At 40.0% G+C, this 27574-nt stretch overlaps 1 non-coding gene across 1 annotated transcript; it reads left to right on the forward strand.

Moving 5' to 3' along the window:
* The first annotated feature begins 11483 nt into the window (after positions 1–11483).
* LOC122090277 lies at positions 11484–11589 on the forward strand. The gene has a single exon (XR_006143517.1). It is a non-coding gene; the product is annotated as a small nucleolar RNA R71 (small nucleolar RNA).
* Positions 11590–27574: the final 15985 nt, after the last annotated feature.

Below are 27574 nucleotides of genomic sequence, written 5' to 3' on the forward strand. Positions count from 1 at the left end.
AGTCTTGCCTATGACTTGATTAGTGTGAGTCAATTATGCAAAAATGGGTATCTAGTTGAATTCAATGCCTCTTAATGCTTAGTGAACAATGATAAACTTGATGTTATTTTGAATGGCAATATCTACATTTGCATGTTTGACAATGCTTGTTCTAGTAGAATATGCTTTGTTTCAAACAATGAAGATTGTTATCTTTGGCATAGAAAACTTAGTCATGTCAACACAAAAACTCTTAAACAAATAGTTTCTAAAATTCTAGTGAGAAATATGCCAAAACTGAAATTTGAAAACAAATTATTTTGTGATGCATGTCATAAGGGCAAACAAGTAAAAGCCTCACACAAGTCTAAAATAGTGGTATCAACTTCAAGACCTCTTCAACCTCTTCACAAGGATCTATTTGAAACAATTTCAACTCCTAGTCTAGGTGGAAAACAATATACTCTAATAGTGATAGATGATTATCTCAAAGTATTTGGATACATCTTAAACACCAAAGATCATCTAAGAAAATTGGACTCCAAATCCAATGAAGGCATCTTTCTTGGGTACTCACAACATAGTAGAGCTAATAGGGTGTTAAACAAAAGAACCCTAGTGGTAGAAGAATCAATAAATGTGAAATTTGATGAATCACCACCAAATTCAATACACAAGCCATTTTCAAATGAAGATGAAAATGAAGTAGATGAAATTTATGTTGCATAACCTCTCAGATTTGAAAATCCAAAACTTCCCAATCATACAAGCTCTAGAAAGCTTTATACGGCCTCAAGCAAGCTCCAAGAGCTTGGTATGAAAGATTGAGTAAATTCTTACCCAATAATAGTTACACTACGGGAAAAGTGGACACCACACTATTTGTGAAACACAAAAACATGATTATTGTCCAAAAATATGTGGATGATATCATTCTTGGTGCCACTAATAAAAAAAATGTGTGATGAATTTAGTAATTGCATAAAGAATTTGAAATGAGTATGATGGGTGAATTAACCTTCTTCCCAGGCTTAAAAATCAAACAAACCAAAATAGAATCTTTATAAGTCAAACAAAATATATAAGAGATCTCCTAAAGAAATTTGACTTAGAAAATAAAAAATCCTCTCCTACACCAATGAGCACCACACTATCTCTTTCTAAGGATGAAGACAGTCCTTTTGTGGATGAGGCAAACATTGATGGACTATGGAATTCACTTCAACTCATCTCCTATTTTCTGTGATAATACAAGTGCCATCAATCTAAGTAAGAATTCTATCTTACATTCTTGTTCCAAGCACATCGATGTGCGTTTCACTTCCTAAGAGCTACTGTCCAAAAGGGAGAAGTGTCACTAGAGCATATTGACACAACCAAACAAGTGGTAGATATTCTTACAAAGCCACTTAGTGAACAAAGATGTTGCAAGTTAAGGGGAGAACTCCATGTTATAAACCCATTTGAGTAATCACCCAGGGAGATAATAGCCCTAATAAGCATAAATTATGGCTCAAAATTCACATTTTCCCCAAAAACAACAAACAGAGCTGATCCAGATCTCCGAATCACAGGAAATAGGATCTAGATCTCCAGATCTGCTCGAGAATGATTTTAAACCCCAAATTTGGGAGTCTTTCATTTCATTCTTCTGTGGAGTTCTTTCTCAACTCCACAATTTGTGAATGATGAAGCAAGAGCAAAATGGAACATTTTTCTCAAAAGAAAAATTGAACTTGGAAGAGAGGTAAACCTATCCTCTTTTTCTTCCTATGAGTTGCATGCCTGTTTAGATAGACTTGGCTGGGATAATCTTTTCACACTTCCATATCAATGTTTCCCTCGCTTAGTATGAGAACTTTATTGCAACCTCACATTCATTGGAGCTACTGAAGAGTTCACCATTCACTCCTTGGTAAATAGAATACCCATCCATTTCAATGTAGCTGAGCTTGCTCAAATTCTGGGTATTCAAAACAGTGGTCCTTACCGTTACTAGAGACCAAAGACCTTGTTCCCATTGCTCAAGCTATTAATTGGATAATAGGTGATTGCAACATTCCTAAGGGAGGGTATCAGAAAGTTGTTCTTTCTACTTCATCATATCTAATTTTCTGCATTCTCACTGGGTATGAAACCAATCTACCCTATCTACTCATGCGTTATATGATTACCACCCTTCCCTATAAATGCGACTTCCCTATGGTCGTCTACTTGGCACTATTCTTCATCATTTTGGGATTCCACCTACTAATGATGTGATTATTGACAATCCAAGTCCAATTCATGCCAAAACTTTCAAACTATTAGAGTAGAACAAGATGCACTGAATACAGATGATGATGAGGAGCATAATAAAGAACATGATGACCATCATGACACTATTACACCAGAGGAGACTGCTCCCATGCACCCAGGTGAATCTATAGATTTGGACACTCGCATGACACACCTCGGGTAGGAATTTTCAAAATTTAGGATGGATGTTGATCACAAATTCAAGACCACACATGACAAGCTTGACGATCTTCGCTCCTACTTAGAGCACGTAGCAAAGCATATGGCAAATCCACCTCCATCTCCTCCCCATCCTTGAGCTTTACTTTGATTCTTAAGCTACCTTTAAAACCTATGGTTGTTTAACTTTGGATGGTTTTTGTTTATGGTTTGATGGACAAACACTTATGGTTTTGACTCATTTTTTGGCTAGAACTCGATATCTATATCTTGATGTTATCTCTCAACTTTTGCTACATCTCTATCTCTACGCTAGCACATATCAAGGGGGAGCTATCCATTTATGATTTATCTCTTTCATTAAGGGGGAGCTCACCTCAAGGGATAGCTTGATCATAGCTATATCTCCTAAAGGGGGAGAAGATAATTATATTGATGCTATGGGGGAGAAGATATTGATGCTTACGCTTGTATGTCACCTCTTGTTTATTATACCATACACATGATTAGGGGGCGCCAAACGTTTTTTGTGCACTTTATGTTATGCCTCTGTTTGAAATTTAAAAGTAACTGCAAGCGTATGGATCAGTGTAGCTAACAGGTCAAACACAAGGAGAGCAGCCACTTTATTTTAAGCTACTTTTAGTAATACGAAAGTGTAAAGATTGATAATTGTGATCTACTTCTAACTACTGCCCTAAAACACATGCATCTAAAAGCGTCCTAACCAACACATCTAGGAATTTAAATACTTCAAACCGTGCAAATAAAAAGTAAATAACTAAAAGTAAAAGTGCCACACCCTACCTCCACTCACCTGAAGGCTGGCGACATGAATACGCACACGTGTCCACCATCCATCCAGGATCCACGATGCAGTATTTTAAGTTCATAAGATTATGAAATGAATTCTAAAATCACATACTTATAATATAAACAAAATATATATCAACTGGTGATTTCTATTGATATTTACCATATTTACACAAAAGAATGTTTTCACATCTTAATCATAATTATAGTTATGCCCCTATAGGGCTACATATGTTAAGTACAAAAAGAATCAAAAATAGAAGATGATACTCCCATCCTCAGAGTGCTCAAAATGCACAATCATCATACATGCATCCATCCTCGTGCACAACCAGCTCCTCATCCCAGAGGTCACCTCCGTAGAGAGTCGGGACCTCGATTACAGTTTCCAAAGGATTTCCTGAATCAACATTTAAAAAGGGGCAACAACAGGGGGTGACCTTCCACGAAGCCCAGTGAGGGTAACACACACAAGCAATTATGACAATCCAAGAAAATACAACAGTATGAATATTCATGCCCGACCACATCAATATAAATACAATTATGTGAGTGCAATGACATGATCCATTTATCAAGCAATTCTAAGCAACAATTTCTAAGTCCAAAGGGGGTATAAGTGCTACTGCAACGTAGGTGTTATCCCCAGTCATGAATGCACGTTATCAGTCCCCAGGGATACTAGCTAGTTGCGAGTCAGGAGCGTGCCGATTCTAGAACCACATCGTTACCCGGCAAACCCCTATTAATAACCCTCCCATGATACCACTACATCGAATCCAACATCGTATGTAGGGTATACCCATCACTGAATCAAACATCGCGTGAGGGTCTATCACGACACTGGCATCTTCGCACCTCAGTCACCAAAAATCATCCCCAGCCACAGACCGTCGGACAAGAGGATTAGCCAATACATGAACCCCTATTGGCAAGGGTTATAGCACCAGGGTGGTTATCCTAGCCCAATGCATTCTAATATGCCACAACACAATTCAATCACACTCACACACTCACACACACCTTGAGCATATAGTGCCGTCGGCACCAACCATTGGCCACCTTGCACCCTAGTCACACACACACACTCACCCTGAGCATGCAGTGCCACTGGCACCAACCATTGGCCACCCTGCACCCCAGTCACACACACAGACACACACACACACACGTCCTGAGTATGCAGTGCCGTCGGCACCAACCGTTGGCCACCCTTCATCCCAGTCACACACCCACATGCACACATGCACCCTGAGCATGCAGTGCCATCGGCACCAACCGTTGGCCACCCTGCACCCCAGTCACACACACACACGCACACATGCACAATCATAATCCACATTCTCATGCCACATCAACACCATATATAAGGAATAATATAATAATATAAAAAATGATAAAATTTATTCACATATGCATTATGATGCAAGAATTCCATAAAACACACAAAATCCCCTCACCTCGTGTTCTAGATGGCGAAAGATAGTTGATGGTTTCGTGTTGCGTGTCCCCATCACTTCTCGGTTCCACTCCTAGGATACATAGTGTTTTTAGGTTATTCGATTATTCATAGAGGAGTGGGACACTAAGACTCGTGCCCCAATTAAAAGGATTAAAAATTAACTTTAAAATGGTTCACCAGTGGATGCTCACTGGTGGATGGTCATCCGTCGGTGAGTTCATCGGTGGATGAATCCGAACGGAATGCACATCCTATAATATTTTTACCGGTGGATGGTTCCTACCTTCACCGGCTGGCTGGTGACCATCCGTCGGTGAAGGTAAAATTGGGGTTTTCTTATCCAGATCAGCCCTATTTGCTCTGTGGCCCCTGTGTATGGTGGTGAAAATACGTATTTTTTAGTGGGGTGTCATTTCCCAACTCCATTCCCCTTTCTCCTTCTTTTCTATAGTTTACAAATTGGGTTTTATGATTTTAGGGTTGGTTTTTTCATGTAGGGTATCCTCACACACTTCACTTAGCTTAGGTTTAGTGAAATTAGTGAGTGGATCAACATAGGGTTTCAAGATGCACCCAATTTCCTCAATACACAAGTCTAGGTTAGGATACATTGGGGAAGACTTAGGCTGATCTCATGGAATGGTCATTAATGGCTCATGAGATCACTCTCACACACCATACCTAGGTTTAATTTCATTTTCCCCAACTTAAGATTAGGTTAGGGTGTTAGGTCATAGAGGATTTGTTCAAATTCCCAAATCCTAGGGTTTTAGGTACTGATTTCATAGGGATTTGTCCTTAGACCCAAGGTTGAGTGAATAACCTTGCCAATGTAGGTCTCTTACTATAATTTCCCTCTCCCATTGTGTAGTATTTATGGTTGGGTAGGTGGAATTTGGTTGGGTCTCCATTACTCCCAATAAAGAGTGAAATGGGAAGGAGAGAGAGAGTGATTGATAGAGATTTATGTGTGTGTGTGGAGAGATGAGCATATGGGCTTACCTCAAGAATGGAGCCCTAGCCTTCCTCCTTCCTTCCTCTCCTTCTCCTTCTTCTTCTTCTTCTTCTTCTTCTTCTTCTTCTTCTTCTTCTTCTTTCTCCCTTTCCTTCTTTCTATTTTGGTAGGAGAAGAAATGTATGGTAAGATCCCTATTTATAGCCACTTAAGTCCCACTAAGGGCTGTTTGGGGAATTAATGGGTTTTTACCCAATACCGGGTTATTTCATTATTCGGCACTAACGGGCCCACCTTAGGTTGTCCGGATACGTTAATCTATTCCCCAATAGGTTGTACCAACTATTGAGGGTGGTTTGATGTGCACGGGTGCGAAGATCCGGGTCTCACGGTAAATTAACTCGTTTTCGGCTAGTACTCTCACCAGAGGGTGTTCACCGGTGGATGCTCCATCCACCGGTGACCATCAGCTGGTGAAGGATGAACTGGTCACTTTGTATGGCGATTTCTCCTCTGTTTGAGTGGGGCCTTCTCTAGGGTTTCTAGTGTGTGTGAGGTTCAACTGACCTTTCCCTTCGGGTCCAGAATCCCTTCCAATTACTTAAGCATGCGTAGCAAGTGCAAGTGCAAGTGTGGTCGCCCTTCCTTCCTCAGCAAAAGACGGATGCAACCCAGTGCTCACTGGTACTGGTGTCCTCCGGCATCGCACCTGAACATTAAATAGGAAGTTTTAGGATTTGGGTATAACATTCCCCCCTCCTTATATAAAATTTCGTCCCCAAAATTTGACGTACCTGGTGATCCAAACAACTGAGGGTATTTCTTCTTCATTTCCTCCTCACGTTCCCAAGACGCTTCTTGTTTGGAGTGATTCCTCCACTTGACTAGTACATAAGAAATAGTCCAATTGCGGAGAATGTGGTCTCTCCGGTCAATGATTTCTTCTGGATGTTCTACATACTTCCAATTAGCGTCAAGTTCCAAGGGTACATGTGTCAAAATATGACCTGGATCAGAAACATACTTCTTGAGCATGGAAACATGAAACACATTATGAGCTCCTTCTAATTCAGGTGGCATAGCGACCCGGTAGGCTACTGTTCCGACTCGACCCAATATTTCATAAGGTCCCATGTATTGAGGACTTAGCTTTCCCTTCTTGCCAAACCTCTTCACTCCTCTCATTGGGGATACTTTTAGAAAAATTTTATCGCCCACCTCAAACTCTAGGTGCTTCCGTCTGACATCCGCATAGTTTTTCTATCTTGATTGAGCCGCCTTAATTCTCTCCCTGATTACATCCACTTTCTCACAACTGGCTTAGATCATTTCTGGGCCTAGGATCCTCCTTTCTCCAACTTCATCCCAATACAAAGGTGTTATGCATTTCTTACCATACTGGGCTTCATAAGGTGCCGTGCCTATAGTAGCCTGGTAGCTATTATTGTAGGAGAACTCTATGAGTGACAAGTGCTCATCCCAGCTATAGCTCATATCCAATACACAAGCCCGCAACATATCCTCTAGGGTCTGTATAGTCCTCTTTGACTACCCATCTGTCTGTGGATGGAATGCCACGCTGAAATTCAGTTGTGTCCCCATTACTGTCTGTAGACATTTTCAGAAGTTGAAGGTGAATCTGGCATCGCGGTCAGAGACAATGCTTGCTGGTACCCCGTGTAATCGGACAATATTGTCAACATACAGTTGAGCCAACTTTTCCCTAGAGTAAGTAATCTTCATAGGGATGAAGTGGGCCACCTTGGTCAGTCGGTCTACAATTACCCAGATGGTGTCATTCCCTTTCTGAGTACGTGGCAGTCCTGTGACAAAATTCATGGTAATGTTTTCCCATTTCCATTCTGGTACGGGTAGGGGTTGCAATAAGCCGTGTGGCCTTTGCCTTTCTGCTTTGATCTATTGACAATTCAAGCATCTGGCTACATGGGTGGCTATGTCAGTTTTCATGCCACACCACCAATAAGACTTCTTCAAATCCTTGTACATTTTTGTACTACCTGGATGGATGGAGTAGGGTGAACTGTGAGCTTCTTTCAATATTAATTCCCTCATCTCTTCATCCTTTGGTACGCAAAGTCTATCTTTGAACTTGAGGACCCCATCTTCAGTTAACTTGAAATTTAAATCTTTTTGTCTTCCTTCTTTGATATCGCTTACTATTTTCTGAAGATCCTCATCTAGTACTTGGGAGACTTGGATTTTCTCCACTAACGATGGTTATATCATAAGTGCGGCCAAGGTCACTGTCGCCTCATTCGTTAGTAGTTTCAAATCCATTCTTCTAGCTTCCTCAATCAACTGTTCATTCATAGTCAAGGCTGCAAGGGATAGATTCTGAGTCTTCCTGCTCAATACAACAGCCACTACGTTGGCCTTCCCCAGATGGTAATGGATGGTGCAGTCATAACCCTCCATCAGTTCCAACCATCTTCTTTGTCTCATATTCAGCTCCTTTTGGGTGAAAAAGTATTTCAAACTCTTATGATCACTGTACATCTCACTCTTTTCCCTATATAAATAATGCCGCCAGATCTTTAAATCAAAAATGACCGCTGCTAACTCCAAGTCATGAGTGGGGTAATTCTTTTCATAGTCCTTTAGCTGTCGAGATGCATATGCTACAACCTTGCCATTTTGCATCAATACACAGCCTAAGCTCAACTTGGATGCATCACTATATACTACCATTCTAGCATTGCCTTTTGGAATAGTGAGTACTGGAGCTGTTATTAATTTCCACTTCAATTCCTGGGAACTTTCTTCACATTCCTTAGACCATTCAAATTTCACTCCCTTCCGTGTTAGTCGAGTCATAGGTCTAGAAATGCGTGAGAAATTTTTAATGAACCTTCTATAGTACCCTGCTAACCCCAAGAAACTATGAATTTCACCTACATTCTTAGGTGCCTCCCATTCTACCACAGCCTTTACCTTTCCAGGATCAACTTCAATTCCTTTCTCTGAGACAACATGCCCTAAGAAATGCACTTGTGTAAGCCAAAACTCACATTTACTGAATTTTGCATACAACTGCTTCTCTCTCAATCTCTGAAGGGCAAATCTCAAATGGGTAGCATGTTCCTCCCGGCTCTTCGAATAGATCAAAATGTCGTCAATGAACACGATGACAAAGTTGTCTAACATATCTTGGAATACTCTATTCATCAACTCCATAAACACTGCAGGGGCATTGGTTTGTCCAAATGGTATAACTAGGAACTCACAGTGTCCATAACGGGTCCTGAAAGCTGTCTTCTTGATGTCACCCTCTCTGATCTTGAGTTGATGATAACCGGATCTAAGGTCAATTTTGGAGAACGTGGTTGCACCTTGCAATGGATCAAAGAGATCATCGATTCTAGGCAACAGATACCTATTCTTGATAGTTAGCTTATTGAGTTCCCTGTAGTCTATGCACATTCTCATACTCCCATCCTTCTTCCTAACAAAGAGTATCGGTGCTCCCCATGGGGACACACTAGGTCGGATAAATTATTCCATGATCCAAGCACTTTAGGATCTCTTTCTTAATGGCTTCCATCATCACTGGGTTAGCTCTTCTTTGGGGTTCCGTGGATGGTTTGGAATCCTCCATAAGATGTATATGATGTTGCACAATGGAAGGGCTTATACCCTTGATATCAACCATGGTCCAACCTAGGGCTTCCTTATTATCTTTTAACACTTTAAGTAACTCCTCTTCCTGGCTAGAAGTCAAATTTGAAGAAATTATTACAGGAAGAGTCTGGTCAAGCCCTAGGAAAGCATACCCCAAATTAGATGGCAACTCCTTAAGATCTAACTTAGGGGGCTCAACTATGGAAGGTTTGGGAATGGAATTGGAAAGGGGTCCTAAGGGCTCCACATGTGTGTGAAGACTCAAGACTTCAGAAAAGAAATTTTCACTGTCATCATCCAACTCATCCATACACTCTTGGAATTCTGAATCAAAATCAATATCAAAGTTGGTAATTAAATCATCAGAAAAATCCAGAAAATCCTCAAGCATATTGATCTCTTCTTCCATATGTGGTTGCTTGCCAATCCTAAACATGTTAAACTGAATAGTTTGGTTACCAAAAGATAATCTTAGGAAATCATTCCGGTAATTGATTAATGCATTACTAGTAGCTAAGAATGGTCTTCCTAGAATTATTGGGATCTCATCCTTTGTTGAGAAGGGCTTAGTATCTAACACAATGAAATCAAAAGGGAAAATAAATTCCCCCACCTTTAGTAAGACATCCTCAACCATCCCTTTAGGAATCTTAACAGACCTATCGGCTAACTGGAGAGTAGTTCTAGTGGCTTTCAATTCTCCCAATCCAAGTTGCTTGTACACATGGTAAGGTAAAAGATTCACACTTGCGCCAAGGTCAAGTAAGGCATGCTCAATGTAGGTGTTGCCTATGACACAAGATATGGTAGGGCTCCCTGGATCCTTATACTTGCCTGCTATAGGCTGAGTAATTATGGAACTAATGTTACCTGCCAAGAACGCCTTTTTGGGCACACTAGTGATACGTTTGTGAGTACACAAATCTTTTAGTACCTTTGCATAGGCGGGGATCTGGGATATGGCATCCAAAAGAGGGATGTTCACTTCTACCTTTTTGAAGACTTCTAAAATTTTGTCCATGGAAGCAGTCTTCCTTTTGTTTACCAAGCGATTAGGAAATGGGACAGGATGAACATAAGGACTGTTAGGGATTTGCCCCTCTTCAGAAGAATCATTTTTGGTTTCCTCAACCAAATCATCTTTAGTTTCAGAAAAATCTTTAGGTTCATCAGACGAACCTAAAACAAGAGGCACACTTGTGTCCTCAACTGAAGGAGAGTTAACATGAGTAATAGATGATGAAGATTTGGGAACGCTCTGTAGGTACTCTCTACCACTCCTAAGGGCATAAAAAACATTACATTGGTTAGAGAGCCCTTGTTGGGTCTGACCTTGTACTATATTCAGTGGTGCATTAGTTGGTCCTTGTGAACTAACAGGATGATGATGCCTAGGGTTAGGCTCTGGTTGACTGGGTAAAGTTCCTTTCTCCCTCTCACGCATAATTGAGACAACTTGGGTAAGTTCTCTCGTAAGATTTTGATGGCTTGTCATGAGGAGGGCCATATTTTTTTCTAAGTCACTTATTCTACTTACCTCGCCAGTGTTGGTAAACCCAGGGGGTTGCTAATAAGATGATAGGAGAACTCGCATGAGGTCCTACATTTGACCTAGGAAAAGTATTTTGGGAAAAAGATTATTGTGCAAAGGGAGGCCTTTGGGGTCCAGGTTGACCTTGATTATAGAAATTGGAAGGTCCTGCTTGGTTGCCCTGATTCCAAGAGAAATTTAGGTGATTTCTCCATCTTGGATTGTAGGTGTTACTATATGGATTATTCTGGTATAAGGCACTAACACTATCATTAGAAGTGCCCCCAGAGGTGTTGGGGCATTCTTCTATGACATGTCCAGGGGATTGGCACCAAGTACAAATCTTAACCAAATTGACTGATGATGGCTCTCTAGGAACAATAGCCTCAATCCTCTTGATTAGGCTATCCACATGGGCTTCCTTGGCTACTATCCCATCCACAAAATATCTTTTTCCTCCTATGGTTCTTTCACTCTCTTGGGTTGATTCCCACTCACGGGTTTTGTCAGCTAAGTCAAGTAAGAATTCCCATGCCTTTCCTTCATCTGTAAAGGATGTGAATCCCTCAGGGCACATAGACTCTATCATTTGTTTAGTTGGGTAATCAATACCCTCATAAATTATTTGACATAAATGCCATAGGTCTAGGCCATGGTGAGGGCATTCTTGAAGTAGATCCTTGAATCTCTCTATAAGTTTGGAAATGACTCACTAGGCTTTTGCCTAAACTGAAGGATATCACTTCTAAGCTTATTGGTCTTGTGAGTTGGGAAAAACTTCTTAAGGAAGACAACTATGAACTGTTCCCATGAGGTTATGGAATTTGTGGGTAATCCATACAACCACTTCTTAGCTTGGTCTTTCAATGCAAAAGTGATAAACCTAAGCTTAACAGCATCATCAGAAAGTTGTTGGATCTTAATTAGAACACATACCTCTTCAAATTCCCTTAGAAATAGGCATGCATCCTCATAGGTCAACCCATGGAAGTGGGGCAACATAGTGATGTATTGATATTTGAGTTCAAAATTATTGCCCGCCCTGGGCTTGTGGTAGAACTATGCAGGAAGGTTGGGTTGTTCTAGCAGGGTAGAACCTATCTTTCAGAGATTTAGGTGAAGGGTTTTGCTGTTGGTCTCCCATATTGAAGGGTTTTAAAGAGAGCAAACGTATAGGGTCACTACTTGTTGGATCTCTTCTTTCTAACCGATTCTTAGTATTACATACCCACTTAACACTCATGCAACAGAAAAACTACCCACAACTAAAGTAAGACAAGCACAAAAGAATGGATAGCAAAAATTTTTTTTTTTTTGATGATTTTTTTTTATTTATTTTTTATTTTTTGCTTTTTGGGAGCTTACCGACAGGGATCCGGGGTTGCTCAGGTCAATTCCTGAGGTACTGCTACAGGGCGAAACCTGTCTTTATCATATTGTGAGGCATGGCGACCTCCACTGATACAACTATTATTGCAAGTTGTTCTTCTTAGGAATTCAATAAAAGAAAAGGATAAATATAAAACAAAGCAAACAAAGTACTCCGATTTACCAAAAGAAAGTGAAAAATAACATGGAACTGTCTCCCCGGCAACGGCGCCAAAAACTTGTTTGAAATTTAAAATGTAACCGCAAGCGTACGGATCAGTGTAGCTACGGGTCGAATACAGGGAGAGCAACCACTTTATTTTTTTATTTCTTTTAATAATGCGAAAGTGAACCGATTAATGGTTGTGATCTAATTCTAATTACCGTCCTAAACATATGTATCTAAAATAACGTCCTAACCATTCGTCATCTAAGAATTTGAAGACGCAAGCCACGCAATTAAAATTAAATAATTAAATAACTAAAAATAAACAACCCACGCAATTAAAAAAAAAAATAAATAAATAAAGGAAAAAAAATGCTGAAATAAAAATAAAGTAAAAGAAAGGGGATAAAGCTAGGGAGAGACTCACAAGTAGGTTTCTCTACTTAGCTCGAGGGATGCATCATAATATGAGCTTCCCTACTTGACCAGAGAGTCACTCTTACAAGGGTTATTCTACTTGGCTTTAGGGAAAGGGAGACAACTAAAATAAAAACAATAAATTGATGGTTCTATGGCTAGGAGGGGCAAAGCCAACACATACACTAGCCATGAACCTTGGGGGAAAGGGATAACAATAATGTAACGACTGAAAATAAAAATCCTAAATTAAGAAAGAAAGGGTAGTCAGAAGAGGGAATGAGAGGAGGGAGAGAAGACTACTGAAGGAACCTACTTGCTTGAATCAATGCTTGAAATTGAAAAACAATTGCTCCACGGCTCGTGATCTTGTCACCTAGATCTAAGCCTAGAACTATAACTTAAAAAATTACAACTCAGTTGTATGAATCATAAACATAAAAAGGCTGAATAAGAATAAAAGAGTGCTTGCATTAATTGAAATAAAATAACTATTACAAAAGTGATTAAAGCAAAAATAGAGAAGAACTAAAACTAAAGAGAGAGCAAGAGAAAGAGAGAGCAACAAAAAAAAAACTAGAAGAATAATGAATTTTCTTCCCTCCTCTTACATGAGTTGTATTTATAGGGAATGGGGAGGTAGGGTAACAATTTTCTCTTTCCTAAAAGAGAGAAACCCACAATTGATTGTGAGATCTTTTGAGACCAAAAGTGCTAAGATGGAGGAGAGAGAAGAGAGAAATAAATTTTGAGAAATTTCCTATAATTTTTTGCTTATTTTCTTTCCTTTTTTTTTTTCTAATTTATTTTTCTTCTTTTTCTCTCTCCTAGGGACGATTTTCTTCTTGCTTTGTGTGATTTGGACAATCTTTGGTGATGATGTGGAGGAGAGAGAAGATTTGGACAATCTTTGGTTCTCCCTTTTTTTTCTTTCCTTTTTTTTTTCTTCTCTTCTTGCTTCCACGATTTTGCTTGCTTCTAATTTGATGTGGAAATCCCCTCCATGCCCTTAGTGCTTTAAGTGAGTGAAAAGCAGGAAATCTTCAACAAAATTCTCTAAAAAAGACAACCATGAGATTCGAACTTGAGACCTCTTGGTGAGCAAGGGAATTTTATACACCATAGCTCACCAACTACGCTAGGTAGTTGTTGTTATCAAAAACAAGTCTTCAATCACTTAAGGATGTGGTCCATCGATCCTTGTTGGCATTTGGAATATTCCTTGTACCTCTGGGACAATTGCAAACGGGCTGGTTCTGCATCTCGGTTCAGTTCTGATCCATTATTCTTTTTCTGACCCGAAAAGAATAATCATTTGTACGGGTGACCAAACGAATGTGTACTTTTAATTGAACACGTCCATCTTGCTCAGAATTTCGTCCTCTTCGCAACCATGAAAAGAAATAGGATCTCTTTACGTGTAAAATTGAAGATATAGCATCAGATAGTCCTTAAGGCCTTGAAAATATAAAACCTGCAAAAAGAGAGTAAAACCCAAGGTAGCTCCATTCTAAATATGTAAAATGCATGTTTTACTACCCTAGATTTCACACATAAATCTGCTCATCACCCACCCTCCATTCGAGTCTGCCCTACCAAATCCCCACCACCCTTCTCTCTCCATTTTCCCTTTGATCGAACCCCTCACTTAGGGTTTCACCAGCAGCAAGTAAAAAAAAAGGGGAAGAAGAAGAAGTTGACAGAGAGAAATAACAGAGAAAGCAAGCGGAATCAGAAAAAAAGAAAAGAAATGAAAAAAAAAGGAAGTCGATGAAAAGAAGGGAAGAGTGAAAGGTCCAGAACATCAAAAGAAAAAAAGAAGTAGAAGATGTGAAGAAAAAGACAACCAGCAAAAGAAAAAGAATAGAAGAAGAAGAAGAGAAGAAAGAGACAAGATCGAACCAAAAGAAAAAAGAGAGGAACGTACCTTGTTGTGAACCCCTCCTTCGACATCGTCAGCTCCTTGGAAGTCCTCCCTCTTTCTCTCGTTGGCCCTCCTCTGTTGCAGTGGTGCAGTGTAGCCTTCGCTGGTTCCCTTGGTGACAGAGCAGAGAGCTGGTTCTCTGTTTGCGAGAATGCAGAAAACCTTCCTTTCTTTTTTTGTTGGTAAAACCCCACATTGCATGAGTTGCCCTTTTTTTTTTATTTCTTCTTTTATTCCTAAATTACCCCTGCCCCACCTTTTTATTACCTCTACACCTTCTTTCCTTGCCTTTCCAAGTATACCCTTGTCCCCTTAATACGTAATGTCTCATTCTTTTTGCGTTTCAAGTTGAACTTCTACAAAAAATAAAAATAAAAAAAAGTAAATTGAACCTACATTCTGCCACTGACTCCTTTCTTTGAATATCTATCCATAGTGATTGTGGATAGCAAACCTAGCCGATGGATCTCGACCTTTTATTGGGTATCTGTTAACAAATGCAATTGATACGAGAGAAGCTCGATGAGATTCAACGACATTGCATGGACATCAACGCCCAAACACACACTACCTTCAACTATGTGATCTCAGCCATTGAGCAATAGGTAGACAAGCCAGAAGATGAGTCACCAATGGTGGGAGATGAGATGGCATCGTTGGAAATTGAAGATTAACTTGTGGAAAATTTTAAATCGGTTGAACTCTTTAGTGAACAGATAGATTTTATTTTCCCAAGTCACTACTTCACCACTGAACTTTGTGTCGTGGATTTCATAGCATTCGATCATGGTTTTGATGGTGACTTCATACATGCAAGTATGGATATTGATCGACTGGTGTTGATTCTCTCGTTCTACAAAACTTGTGGACGAGTTTTTCTCAACACTAGGGGAGTTGATGTAGATGCACACCCATTTACCAATCCAAACCCATTTGGGTATCCAAACAGAGATAAACCAGATCCAATTTAGGTCTTTGACCAGTATGATCTTTTAGGATTTTATTTATATTCTCATGCAATCTTTTATTTCTGGTAGCTTAAGTAGGAGATAGTTATTAAGATTTATTTTCCAATTAATTTGAGTTTCCAAATTGGACTAGGTTTCCTTTAATGTTGGTTTTCTTTTACTATTTATGCCATGCAATTGATTGAGTAATAGAGACTGAATAATGAATTGAGTTTGAGTGTTTGAGTGCCTGCGGGTAGTGTGCGATTCTCTTCTCCTCCCATTCTTGTGCAAATCTTCTCTCCCTTCCCTGCAACTTTGAGTTCATCTCAGAGATTCTGCCCTATTCCTACCGGCCGTCCATCACAAAGCTAAATTAATAATTATATAAGTTATTAACTACCGAACAATGCCCACCTCTCACCTCTTGACTGACCACTAACTAAGCATCTGCATCTAGCTCAAGCCTCTCCACTTTGTGAACTGCACCTATTAGATATTGTCTCATTGGAGTCATCGCAAGTCAATGCTTGTGTTGGTACTTTGGATTCAGATACTATGCTGGAAAAATCGCATAGTAGTGAATAAGAAACTAAATGAAAAATTGGCAAGTATGTTGAATTGAGGTGAATAAAGTAAAAACCCTATGTAGTGGTTGCATGAGTTACCTCAGCCAACGATCCCTAATAATGGAAATGAACATTGTGTTACCCCATCTTTACGTCGCCTCAACCTACATCTTGATCATACTAATAGCAGCCCACAAGTGTGGTAAGGTGGGCTTCTTTGAGTCCACCATTCTCAAGACAATGACAACTGCGTCTAAGATCTTTACGACCTTCTTAAAGTCATCCCAAAACTTGTCACTAGCAATGGTGGCCTAGGCTGCCTGACCTCCACAAAAACTAGTCCCCTCCTAGTTGAACCAATCCTTGGAAGAAAACATGGACCTAAGTCTAGACTTCTTTGTTTTAAAGCTCTTCAAAGCGATGAAGTTTAATGCAAAGAGCGTGATGGCCTCACCAAGTCACCACCACACTTTCTCCTCAACATATGCAAGGCTAATACATTATTGTAGACTAAGGTAGTCTCTATCTTGCCCCCTCTACCTCCTCTTTCACAAGCCTCAGGTTCCCGATGTTTTTCAACATGAGATCGGTGCAGTGGGTTGCAGTGGAGTCTAGAAGAGTTAGTACCTAGGATTTTTCATCAATTTTCCACTTCCCTCTTAAAGTTACTCCCGTTGTCAGTGACAACCTGTACCACATTCTCTATCCCCACATCCTTTATCACTAATTTCAACTGCTTTTAAATATACTTTGCATCATTCTTTTCATTGGATGCATCAAGCGACTTGAGGAACACAGTCCTCCCATCACAATATACCATGAAGTTGATGGACTGTCTAGTGGGTCCAGTCCAACCATCACACATCACGGTGACTCCGTAGTGTTTACACATTGGCTTCAAGCCCTCAATATACTCCACCAACTCCACCTTGTGATGCGGGAAGTAAACATTGTACATATCAATATACTCCACCAACTCCACAAGAACTAGTTCCCTCCCAGTCGAACCAATCCTTTGAAGAAAACATGGACCTAAGTCCAGACTTCTTTTTCTTAAAGTTCTTCAAAGCGATGTAGTTTATTGCAAAGTGTGTTAGCCTTGGCCTCACCAAGTCGTCACCACACTTGCTCCTCAACATATGCAGGGTAATACATTATTGTAGACTAAGGTAGTCTCTTGTCTTGCCCTCCCTACCGCCTCTTTCACAGGCCTCAGATTCCTGATGTCTTTCAACATGAGATCGATGTAGTGGGTTGCAATGGAGTCTAGAAGAGTTAGTACCTAGGATTGTTCATCAATTTTCCACTGCCTTCTTAAAGTTACTCCCATTGTCAGTGACAACCTGTACCACATTCTCTATCCCCACATCCTTCATCACTAATTTCAACTGCTTGTAAATATACTTTGCATCCTTCTTTTCATTGGATGCATCAACCGACTTGAGGAACACAGTCCTTCCATCACAATAGACCATGAAGTTGATGATGGACTATCTAGTGGGTCCAGTCCAACCATCACGCATCACGGTGACTCCGTAGTGTTAACACATTGGCTTCAAGCCCTCAATATACTCCACCAACTCCCCCTTGTGATGCGGGAAGTAAACATTGTACATCTCAAATATTTTGGCCCTTTCACAACTGGCCAGCCTTACCTATCTCTCATCTAAGATGTTTTGATAGTATAGCTCTATAGTGGCATGGGTTGGAATGTTATGGTAGAAAGCGCACTTAGAGAAAGCGACTCCCAATTTCTCCTTCATAATAGGCCACATTTGTTTCCACATCTTTTGTTTCCGGTCTTGTGACTCCTATCTTGGAAAGTGGGTAGGGTTCGACTGAAGGACCTCAACAGCTGGGTCATGGACTGGTGGTGCGGCTGGAGCCCTCACACTCTGGGTCCTTCTGAATGGAATCTTAGGCTCGCTGTGCTTCAACTTCCTCCTCCTCCCTTGTGGCTCTGGCACTTCTGTAGCCTATCTAGATGAACCAGCTCCCTTTGCCTTCTGTATCAATATCTCCTAATCAGCCCTAAACTAGACTCTGTTCTCTACCCTTGCCCTCCTTATTTGTGCAGCCTCGTCTACTGTTTCTGCATCATCCAAATCAGGCTCCTCACTATCATAATCCTTCGTCCCCTAACTCAGGCCCTCTCTAGACATGCATCATCAAAGTCTTCCTTGGCTGCCCTCTTCTCCTTCCTAGCTTCTACCATGCTCCTCAGATGCACTTCCATAGCCCTCTTTATCTCATTTGGCACATTAGGGCAGCCCAAGACATTCCTATAACCAACAGCAAGATGCTATGTCAGTCTAGTGGCCCCACCCCGCCCCTTAGATGCACTGCCATAGCTCTCTTGAGTTGTTTAAGTGCTGGCCATGTGGCCTTTCATTCTCCCTCCCTCCCCCCCCCCCCCTTTTTTCTTCTTCCTTCCTTGCTTTCCTGCATGACTCCATATCTGATCTTCCTTCAGGTCAGATCTCTCTTCCATCTTCTCTTTTTTTTTTCCCTCCCCTGTTTTGGGCGGTAGCTTGGGAAGAGAAAAAGTAGTTGGATTTCCTTTGTTCCTGGACCATTCGGTCTGAGATTTGGTGACGTGTTATACTCAAAGGATTGACTTACCCTGATGAGTTTCGATCTGGAAAAGCCTTTATTGTGAGATTGAGACCAAGGAATACCATTGGTCTCATACCTATGACTAGGTCTGGTTTTGACTATTCCTTGGTCTCACTCTATCACTAGGTCTGGTTTTGACAGTTCACTCCCTTCTTACATGTTTCAGGTGGCTTTTGGTAGCATTCGGCCAAGGATTATATTACATACTCCCGCAAGAACAAGAAGAAGACCCAGGCCCAGCTCGATGGGGACCAAGCCCAAGGCAACAACAATTGCGTTATCCCAACTTAATGAGGTCGGTCACTGGATCCAAGAAAAGACAAGGAAAAGGAAAAGGAAAAGTAAAGTTTAAAGGAAAAAAAAAAAAGACTAAGAACATTAACGAAGTAGGGCACAGCTAAAGGGAGTCCGCTACCTGGATCTTAGCCCTCCAAACCACTACGTTTGCTTCCATATTCTAGACAAAGCCTAATTCGTGCATGTCTTTCTTGACTACCTCTCCCATGGTCATTTTTGGCTTGCCTCTATTTCTTTTGGATCCTTTTATCTAGATTAGGTCACTCCTCCTTACAGGTGCATCCAATGGCCTACTTTGGACATGGCCATACCATCTCAAAAAACTTTCTCAAAGCTTCTCTTGAATTGGGGCAACTCCTAAATCCTTCCTTTTCCAGCTTCTTAAGATTGTTGGAATTTCCCTAGGCCAATTGACACCCAAAATGTACTTTTTCAGGTACCTAAATGTACTTGCTTGTACTTTATTCAATTCCTAGAGAAAGGGGAATTGTAGCTGGATTGAACCCCCCTCTGAGCCCATAAACGGAAAGGTTCAAAAGGCTCCCCATTGATAGGCTCCAAGTCAGTGAACTCCTTAATTTAAGGGAAACTGAGGACAAGGGTGGTACTCTTATCTTGAGACCAACTCTTAGTTCTAATACATTCATTCCTTACCTTATCCCTGCTAATTTTCCTGCACATCCATCTTAACATTCTCATTTCCACTACACATAGTTTATCAATATGTCGCTTCTTAACTGCCCAACATTTTGCCCGTACCATAGTTTTTAAGGTGCTGCTAAGGCGTCGCCTTACCAGAGCTTTGGCGCTAATGCGGTCTAGAGATGGTAAGGTAGTGCTCCGCCTTACGTGAAGAAGTGGCGCCTTAAGGGTTTTTTTTTTTTTTTTTTTTTTAACACATTTTAAAATTACTTGATGGAGATTCAAAATATAGATTTTTTATTGGTAGGTGTATGGTTTTGTTAACACTTGAGATGTATGAGATCAACTTTACTCCACCAAAAATAACCAAAACAAACAAAACAAAAACACGATTCACAAATAGGGTTTGGATTTTGTCAAGGGTTTTAAGAAAGGGCTTTGAGAAGGAATCAAAGAACAAGGAAGAACCACTGATCCAGGCAACCATTTTGCTCTGACAGCGGTGAACTTCATTCTTCTTTGACAGGAGTAAAAATATAGTAGATGACCTTAAGGCTTAAGCACTCATTTTGGCATCGTAGAGGTATGTATAATAAATACTTGTATTTTTATGTCTTCTTTTCTTTATATTTATAATTTGGTTTCATAATTATGTATTTATATTATATGTTAATATGTTATGATGATTGATGATTGATGATTGATGATTGATGAACTTAGTTTATTCACTTTATTGATTTGTTTTCTTGATGAATATCTTACATTAGTATGAATATGAACTTGTAATATTTATTTAACATATGAGTAATAGGATTCAACTAGGATTTGAGCCAAATAGATTTATTTTATAAAAAAAAATTATACAGGAACGCTTTAATCAATAAGGCAACGCTTTATGCCCGCCTTATCGCTAAGGCGCTCCGAATGACCTTCAAACGCCTCCGTCGCCTTACCGCCTTAAAAAACTATGGCCTGTACACATCATAGCAGGTTGCACGACTGTCGGTCACTCAAAACTCCAGACACACCCTCCACTTCGTCCATCCCACTTCAATTCTATATGGTACATCTTCCTCTATATGATACACCATGGCATAGTTAGTTATTTTTTATTTTAAGTTGTTAAATAGGCTTTGAACTTTCTCACCTTGCGCGAGAAGTTTTCCTTTCATTATTATGTTTCTTAGCAATAGGATTGTGCTTTCCTATTCCGATTTGGACTATTATTAGTTTTCTCCTTAAATAGCTTGCAAGAGCCATTGGCTCACATTATGATTTAGGTGAATAAAAGTTTGAAGTTCTTCAATGGATGCTGTGCAATTCAGTAAGGGTAAGATACTTTGGAAGAACACTTTCTTGGTCACCTGATCATTGACATGTTTGATGTCCTCTCTTTACTTTACACTTAATGTTACTACTACGAGACTAAATATAAACATAACTTGGTTAAGATATTGGTTAGATAGGAAGTATTAATTAACCTTAAAGGCACTAAACTGAAACCTGTTTGATGCACACCTTGACCAAGAAGGCCATTGCCTAGGCCCCTAGGCTCCAAGGTTCCGAGGCTCTTAGTCAGTGCCTTGGCTCGCCTTGACAACCGTATTCAGTAATAAAATGTTAGAATTACTCTTAGTCTGGAATTGAGGCTGTAATGAGGACAGAGACATGATACAGAATCGAAGGTCCGGTTAATCATGATGATTGAGAGTAAGCTTGTCAGTTTTGAAAGATAATTACTACAGCTACTTATTGCCAAGATGATCCACCAGCGCTATTGAATAGAAGCTTGACAGTTTTTGGTGTCAACCGATGTTTGGCACATAAAGGTAAGGTCAAATATGTGGAACCATTAGTAGGTAACGAGCCCAATCTGCCACACCATTAATGTGCCAATTCCATTAGCATTAAATTTTGTAGTTTCCATACAACCTTAGGTGTTTTGTATCATATTTTGCAATTCTGAAGCTTGTTTTTTCTGAAATATTTCTTTTCTTATGTTTGAATTCTTTGTCCTAGGCAATGATGAAAGATCAATTTGCAAATTATGTGGTCCAGAAGATTCTTGAAATATGCACTGATAAAAAAAGGGAACGATTGCTGAATTGCATAACAGTTCATCTTCATGCTTTGAAGAAATACACTTATGGAAAGCACATTGTTGCTCGGTTTGAACGGCTGTATGGTGAAGGTTTGTATATTATTTTATATGCACAAATTTCATTGTGCCGAAATCTGAAAAGCATGTCCTATCAACCTTTCTTTTGTTTACTGTTTGGTATCTAATTGGTGGCTACTCACACATTGTCTTGAAAGATAAAATGCTGATTGTGTTCTGTTGTTGCACCATGCTTTTATGTGTTATCTGCCTATTCTTTCATGGCCATTTTATCTGCCCATACGTATATGAAAATAAATTGCGTGGAATGAATTGATGCAAGTTCCATTGGTAACCCAGGTCACGCGGGGGCTGGTAGGATTTTTAGATCTTCCTCTGCTTCTCATCTCAGAAGTTTTAGAATGTATGTGGGTGTGGCTACAGAGAAAGAAATTTCAGCTTCTTCTTTTTTTTTTTAATAAGAACTGATACTTGTGTTTGAACTGGGGCTTGATAAGGTTTGGATGGAATGCGACTCGGTGTGTATAAAGGAGCATTCTTTCCCATGGATTTCATGCAACAATGACTCCGAAGAATTATGTCCTGTCGACTTTATGTTTGGGCGTTCCCTGGAAGGCTGCATTGTGACCTGGGTGCATTGACAAATAGGCAAGGGCTTTTGTACCATGGACGGGTAAAGAAGCTAGCCCAGGAGCGGAGGATTAGATTAGCATCTTGGAACTTGGGAACTTAAATGGGAAAGAGTCTAGATTTGGTAGATGTAATGAAAAGAAGAAGAATTAATATAGGTTGTTTAAAAGAAATGAAGTGGAAGGGTAAAAGGGGCTAAGGCTTAAAAATGGAGTGGGATAATGAGGATACAAATAACAAAATTGGAGTGGGAATAATAGTAGATAAAGATTCAAAAAATGATGTCGTATATGTTAAAAGGATTAGTGATAGGATTAATATTTTAGTGTTTACGCACCCCCCATAGGATTGGATGAAAGCACTCAGAATCAATCTTGGAAACGCATGGATGATTTAATTCAAGATATTAGCCAAAAGGAAAAGAATTGGGCATGTTGGAAGGGGTAATAGAAGCTATGGAAGATTTCATGGAGGTTTTGGTTTTGGAGATAGAAATGAGGAGGGGACTTCAGTTTTAGATTTTGCGGTTGCCTTCAATTTATTAGTAGTAAGCACATATTTCAAAAAGAGAGGAGCATCTAATAACTTTCAAAAGTGGACAACGTAGTGACCAAATAGACTTCTTTATAACTAGACGAGCTGATAAATATCATGTAAAGATTGTGAGTTTATACTAGGAGAGCCTAACTATGCAACATAGATTAATGACCTTAAATATGTGTTTTAAACGCTGAATTGTAAGAGTTGTGAGATTATTTGCCTAAGGATAAGATGGTGGAACTTACAGGGTGAAATTTTAAAGACATTTACTGATAAATTAGTTTAACATGGAAGGTGGGATTTAGATGGTAACCCAAATATAATGTGGAATGAGATGGTTGCTTATACTAGAAATACAACTAAAGAGGTTCTGGGTGAATCTAAAGGAATACGACCTCTCATCACGGGAAACTTGATGGTGGGGTGAGGACGCTCATACAACAATTAAGAAATTCAGTTTTAAAACTTAGAAAAGGACAAAAGACGAAGATGATTTCAAAAGGTATATATTCAATAGAAACGAAGGTAAAAAATAGGAAAAGCAAGGGCTATAAAATATGAGGATTTCTATCATGGTTCGAAATCGTGCCAAAATTTCGGCGAAATTTCGGTATTTTCTTTTACCGAAACGAAAGTACCTACGAATTAAGGGTCGTACAACATTTCGGTCGAAATTTCTGTAGTTTGGACAAAGTTTTGCTACCATTCCGGCGTCTCGCCGAAATGGTACAACCCACATGTTATAAATACTCCATCTCGTCGAGGTCTCGGCTATCTCGGTGATTTCGGTTCAAGGAGCCTATTTTGAAGGGAAAACACTCCTTCCATCCTCTAATTAGCTACATCATCACACTCTTTGACTTTCATTGGACTTCTACAAAATCTATACATTCAAAGCTTAAGGAAGGTAAAGTTCTTTCTCTGAAACCATTTTTTTTAAATAGTACATAAATACTTATTGGATGCTTATAGATTTTTTATATGTTAAACATTAGAAGCCGATCTATGACCTCACAGAGTCGAAATTTTTTTTTGGTACATAAATATTTTTTTGGGTGATTTACATCTACCTCCCCTCGCTTTTGCCTATATTACGTCCTCCTCCTTTGAATTTCATTTATTACATTTAAACCCAAAAAACTAACACCGTGAGCATCTTTTGAGGGTTAGTCTATTAAGTGGATATAATTTTTCTGAAAATCCAATTTTTCCCCTACTGTGTTCAAGATATCCTCACTTGGATAGGTTTGGTTCTCTGGAGGCAAAACTCTCAGGCGATTGTGGAGTTCTCAGGCGATGGTTCCTTCCGAAGGGTTCTCTGTAGGCGAAGTCTTCTTATCCCATTCTTTCATCTTTCTTCCTTCTCCATTCAACTTTCATACTTTCTTCACAGCAAAGCTCTGCAACTCTGTTTCATATTGATGGCCGTTGCACCAACTGTCATCTCGTCTTCATCATCCTCATCGCCCATCTTTCAATGGGATATTGTTACAGTTTCAGAAGCTGTAGCTAAACCAGAAAACCAGAAGCAAGAAGAAAAAAAGAGAAGAGAGGAGGAAGAAGATGAAGTAACCAAAGGAAGTCTCAAGAATGGAGAGCAACCTGAGATTAATTCAATGTGAATATAATCTTAGGTTCTCTTATTGTATATATAACTTTAGGTCAAGAAGAAAGACAAAAGAACCCCCACATACATGAGGGAAAAACCCAAAAAACCCCAAACAACTGAGACAAGGACAATCCTGTCCCTGTCGTAGGCGCTACTTAGCTCTATTCCCTATTTGGGAATAACACCAAGTTCAACACTCCCCCTCAAGCTGGAGCATATAAATCTCCCATGCTTAGCTTGGTACAACCACTGCGAAAGCTAAGAGCAAATAAGGACTTAGTGAATATATCAGCCAACTGATTCTTTGATGAAACAAACGGAATCTCAATCAGCTTCTTTAGAACAACATCACGAACAAAGTGACAGTCCACCTCTATATATTTGGTCCTCTCATGGAAGACCGGATTGCTAGCAATATACATAGCAGCTTGGTTGTCACAATGCATCTGCATAGGTTTGGTTACTGGAAATCCCAACTCCATTGGTAACGAATGCAACCACATCAGCTCAGCAGTAGTATGAGCCATAGCTTTGTATTCTGCCTCTGCACTAGACCAGGCAATAGTGGTATGTTTCTTGCTACGCCACGTGATCAAATTACCTCTAACAAAGGTACAATATCCAATGGTAGATCTTCAATCACTAGCAGAGCCAACCCAATCAGCATCAGAGTAGCCAAGTAGATCCATGTGATGATTAGGACGATAAACTAACCCTTTTCCAGGGGCCCTCTTCAAATAGCGAAGAACACGAACAACAGCGTCCCAATGAGCCTTTTGAGGAGACTGCATGAACTAACTGAGAACTCCAACAGCATAGATGTAAGGACGAGTCACAGTAAGGTAAATTAGCTTGCCAATTAGACTTCTGTACTGATGTATATCCTAAAGAGGTTCACCATCATCAACACCAAACTTTTGGTGAGGATCCATAGGGATATTAACAAGTTTGGGTGCGAGCATCCTAGTATCAGATAAGAGGTCCACTACATACTTCCTTTGGGATAGACTGGTCCCTTTTTTGCTCCGGATTACGTCAATCCCAAGGAAATAATGAAGTTGGCCTAGATCCTTTGTCTAAAAATGATGTTGGAGATGACTTTTCACTTCGGAAATTCCTACCTCATCATTACCAGTCAGGATGATATCATCAATATACACTACCAACACAACCAGCTTGTCACACCTGCGGCGAACAAACATAGAGTGATCAGAGTAACACTGAGAAAACCCAGAAGTGACAATGGTAGCACTGAACTTATCAAACCATGCCCGAGGAGATTGTTTGAGACATAGATCGCTTTGTACAAATGACACACTCGATCTGTACTCTCCCCCTGAGCAACATACCCGGGAGGTTGCTCCATATAAACTTCCTCCTGTAGATCACCATACAAGAAGGCATTCTTGATATCCAACTGAAATAAAGGCCAATCAAAGTTGACAATAAGAGAAATAAGAACACAAACAGAATTAAGTCGAGCAACCGGGGAGAAGGTCTCAAAGTAATCAATACCATAAGTCTGAGTATACCCCTTGACAACCAGACGAGCCTTCAACCGCTCAACAGAGCCATCAAAATGATACTTTATAGTGTATACCCAACGACATTTCACCAGGTCCTTACCAGGAGGTAAGTCTACCAGACTCTAGGTACCATGACCCAAGAAAGCATCCATTTCTACATCCATGGCACCCTTCCATCCAGGAATACAGAGAGCCTCAGTATGAGTACAGGGAACAAGGTTAGTAGAGAGAGATAGAGTAAGGCCATGAATAAAAGGTGGAAGGTGAAAGATAGACATAAAATTATCAGTTGGGTATACAACCAAGGATTTTTTTAGTACAAAAACGTATACCTTTTTTGCGAGCAATTGGTAAGTCATCAGATGGAACAGAAAGAGGAGCTTTACCCGAGGAAGGTAGCGGTGGAGGAAGTGAATGTGTTGCAGCCGGATCAATAACCTCGCCACTGAACTATCCAACCTTTGTCCTGCATTGATAAACCTGTAAAGGAGGTGGAACAGGTGCACTGGTACTAAGAGTATCAGGAATCGGTATAAAAGATGGATTGGGTGGAGGAGAGGGAGATGTCCACTCCTCAGTAGGCTGAGATACCTGTGGAGAAAAGAATGATGTGCCTTAAAAAAAGGTCACATCGGCACTAACAAAGTTCCTGTGAGTAACAGGATCATAGCACTTGTATCCTTTTTGGGTACGAGAGTAGCCCAGAAAGATACATTTAGTAGCCCTTGGAGACAACTTATCAACGTGCATGTGAAGATTGTGAACAAAGCACACACACCCAAAAACCCGGAGAGGAAGAGGAAAACTAGGTAGATTGGGAAATAAGAGCGAGAAGGGAGACCTATTTGATAGAACAGAAGAAGGCATGCGGTTAATCAAATGACATGCAGTTAAAACCCCATCATTCCAAAAATACTAAGGCACATGCATATGAATCATAATAACACGAGCTACCTCAAGGAGGTGCCAGTTCTTACCCTCAGCAACCCCATTTTGCTGTGGGGCATAGGCACAACTAGTCTGATGAATCATGCCATGGGTATCACAAAAGTCAGAAGTATCATTTTGAGCATATTCTAAAGCATTATCAGAACGAAAAATCTTAATGGAAATGCCAAACTGAGTTTTTATTTCATTATAGAATTTTTGAAACATAGATGGAAAATCAGATCTGTCCTTTAACATGTAAAGCTATGTGAGGCGAGAATGATCATCCACAAATGTAACAAAATAGCGAAAGCCAAACCTATTACTAACTCTGCAAGGACCCCATACATCAGAATGAACTAATGAAAACAACGACGGACTACGAGACACTGATTGAGATGGAAAAGATACCCGATGATGTTTACCCAACTCACAAGCCCC

Source organism: Macadamia integrifolia, chromosome 9, assembly GCF_013358625.1.
Source record: "Macadamia integrifolia cultivar HAES 741 chromosome 9, SCU_Mint_v3, whole genome shotgun sequence".
Classification (NCBI taxonomy): Eukaryota; Viridiplantae; Streptophyta; class Magnoliopsida; order Proteales; family Proteaceae; genus Macadamia; species Macadamia integrifolia.